At 46.7% G+C, this 3,314-nt stretch overlaps 1 non-coding gene across 1 annotated transcript; it reads left to right on the top strand.

Annotated features, from left to right (window-relative positions):
* Positions 1 to 2,234: 2,234 nt before the first annotated feature.
* Positions 2,235 to 2,307, top strand: TRNAK-CUU (transfer RNA lysine (anticodon CUU)). The gene has a single exon. It is a non-coding gene; the product is annotated as a tRNA-Lys (tRNA).
* Positions 2,308 to 3,314: the final 1,007 nt, after the last annotated feature.

A 3,314-nucleotide genomic window follows, 5' to 3' on the forward strand; every position in this document is an offset into this window, starting at 1 on the left:
CTTGACAACATCTTGACCTTTTGGGAGGCAACTACCTTAGCCCATCTATGAGAAGAGGATCTTATGGTGTTCCTTCTTGACTTTGAGAAGGCCTATGAAAGAGTTGATTGGGACTTCATGGAGGGCACTTTGCGCAGGATTGGTTTTTTAGATGCATGGATCAGAGTGGTGTCTACTATCTATAGGTGTGCTCTCAATCAAGTGTTGCTATCAAGAGGTCAAGGGGTACACTTCATGCTTACACACGTAGTACAATAGGGCTGCCCTCTTGCTCCCTTCATATCTCTTTTCTACGCAGAGGCGATGAGAAAATTTTTGGCCTCACAAGAGGGTGGTTTGCAAGGTCTACAATTACCCATTTAGGGAGAGGAGCTTATGGATGCCGAGTTTGCGAATGATTCAGGCATGTTTGTAGAGGGCCGTGAGGCCAATTTTCACAGGTGTGAGCAAGCCCTAGAGGTGTTTTGCTATGCATCGAGAGTATTGATCAACTAGCTAAAGATAATGGCTTTTTGGGTTGATGATGCTCTCATGCCTGACTGGATGCGTGGAGAGGGATTGTGTTGGATCCCTCCACTAACGCCCTCTCGCTACTTGGGTTTCTAAGTTGGCTTGGACTTGTCACCAAAGAATCAAACTACTCCCGTCCTCCTAGCCACCACGAGGAAGCTGATTTCGGTGTGGCTTTCTCTTGCTGGTAGGGTTGTTGTGGCCAACCAAGGGCTCTTGGCCACCATGTGGTACATCACATCTTGTTGGATCTTCTCGAGTTATTGCATCAGCTAGTGAGAGAGGCTTATCAGGAACTGTCTCTGGCCACAGAGAGACACAAAGTCAGCTCGGGCCAAAGTCTCATGGGCATGTCATCACCCTACTTTGCTCCCGGGGGGGGGGGGGTAATCATTGATCAAGCACGATGGAGTAGAGCTCTCCTTTGGGAAGCTCATTATCCAAGGTCTTCTTTCAAGGGAGGAGCCTTGGAAAACGTTTTTGTTACACTTGAGTGTTTTGAGGTCACTTGGAAGATGCCATTGGACTTGAAAGTTTTCCCTCCCATCCACAACCAACACCTCTCCTCGATTTATTTGATTATTTGACGGTCAGTTATGTCAGGAATAGGGGTTTGATTGAAGACCCAAAATAAAATGTCATGGTCCTCTTTCTTTACCATCAAGATTAATCCTAATGTGATATGAAATGCAATGTATTATTTTAGTACAAGAGTTGGAAGAAAATGACTTACCTCAAAAGAACCGAGCCGCCATATGTTTGTTTCTGATTGAACACTGAAGTATAAAGGATCTTCGGTAGCACATTTTGAAAGTGCCCTATTCATTAATGTGATCATCCATTATCCTTTTGGTTCAGCTAGTCACCCACATAGTGGTTGCTCGATGAGAGGCCCGCCTTATCATCCATTATCCTTTTGGTTCAGCTAGTCACCCACATAGTGGTTGCTCGATGAGAGGCCCGCCTTGCGGAACATGTCACTTGGCAGGAAGAAGGTCTCACAGCTGAGTTTCTGATAGATTTTCGGAAGCGCTTGTGGGATAGAAAACATTCGAGGAGAGTTACCATGTTCTAGTGGCTTGTCGCCCATCGAGCTACCGCAGTGGGGAGCTGGTTGGTCAACGGTGACCCAACGGGCTGTGCGGCCTGTGACCACCCACTTGAGTCACAGAGGCATTGTCTGTGGGACTGCCCCATGGCGCAGCCGGTTCTACGATTGATGCCAGGCTTGTCATCAACTAGTCAGTACACTTGGGATGTTGTTGCTTGGTCCACCCTCAAGGGCCCAGCACTTCGTTTAGATGCAGGAGGGCCGGCCTACATTCCAGCCTGCCGCCGCAGAGCTTACGCGATAAAGAGCTTTGTTGGGAGCTTATCTGCGGCCCGACTCTCTGGTCCATATGAAGAGCCCGATGCTTCCGCATCTTTGAGGCCCACGCCATCCGACCGGTGGAGGTTGTAGGAGATATATGGTTGGAGCTGATCCATAGACTTGGAGGTCAGTTTGAGAGGCTAGAGGGCGGCGTCGACTGTAAGCTCTCCCCTCATGCTGATGTAGCCCCTTCTTGTCGGAGTAGTTTGTAGCCCAATGGGCAATTTGGGGGGGGGGGGGGGAGTCAAAAATCAAGGGAAACATGACTATTGTGGCATCCTCTTAGAAAATTCTCCAGCGGTTGCTGAAAACTGAAAAGCCAAAGTGATGCTCTCCAGCCACCTATCAACAAGCCGGCCTAGCTCAGTTGGTAGAGCGCAAGGCTCTTAACCTTGTGGTCATGGGTTCGAGCCCCATGGCCGGCGACTTGAATTAATCTACTTTTCACTCTGTGCGGGGTGCAAGGCGTTCCTTTTCCTGGATACATCTCGCTGTGCACGACACATTTTATTTAGCTTGCATCGCGACTATTGCTTGAAGCTTCCGTTGACCTCATGCAAAGTACAATTGCGAATATTCACCTAGTTACTATCTGTTTTTTTTGGGCTCGAGGGACTCGTGATCCCCTTCTTGGCGGGTTACTAGATGCCTATCGCTAGCTCAAAAATAAGATCCTAGCTACTCGAATTCCACCTGCCCGGCTACTCACATGTCAGTCAACGTGAGACCTCGGTTGCTTATCGAGCTCAAGTTGCTTTGTACTCTACTTATAATAGCCTTGGCTTGAAACTTTTCCATACAACAAAACCTTATCAGGCTTTCCTTTCTTTCTCATTCATCCAGGCCATGTGGCTTGTTGAAGAAAACTGTTGCTAGATTTTATGCCATGCCCCTCTAATTTCTATTTGTAGATTCCTCCTTATGCCAATTTCTTGTAAGCTACCTTTGTCGAATACCACCTTTTCTATAAGGCTTGTTTTTGTCTTACGAGAAATTTCAAATATGCCAAGTTCGACAAATCTTATCTTGTTTCATCCATGGGCAACTTGTTTCAGATTAGCTTGATATGTGGCTACTCTCCAAAGTCGATTGTGACTTTCTCCACTCCAACAGCTCCGATGATACCGGCTCCTAGCATCATCAATGCCACATATCAAGCTGATATTTCTCCTCTACCCCGAGTTCCTGGGTATGGCATGCTTTGATAGAATGGGCTACTTAGAGCTTTTGATAATGAACCCTCTAAGAAAACTGGTTGTCCTTTAGATCTAAGGCTAACACCCTTGATATTACTAGAAAACCCTTGGCTTAGAACGTACGTACACGATCAAGATAAAAGACTACCATAATTTTGTATCATCATATAGTCACAATGATCAATGTCCACTTCGAATCTAGCAAGCTTGTGGGACCACTCCCAAAGTGTTTGCTT

Source organism: Adiantum capillus-veneris, chromosome 16 (assembly GCF_014529385.1).
Source record: "Adiantum capillus-veneris isolate H3 chromosome 16, ASM1452938v2, whole genome shotgun sequence".
Lineage (NCBI taxonomy): Eukaryota > Viridiplantae > Streptophyta > Polypodiopsida > Polypodiales > Pteridaceae > Adiantum > Adiantum capillus-veneris.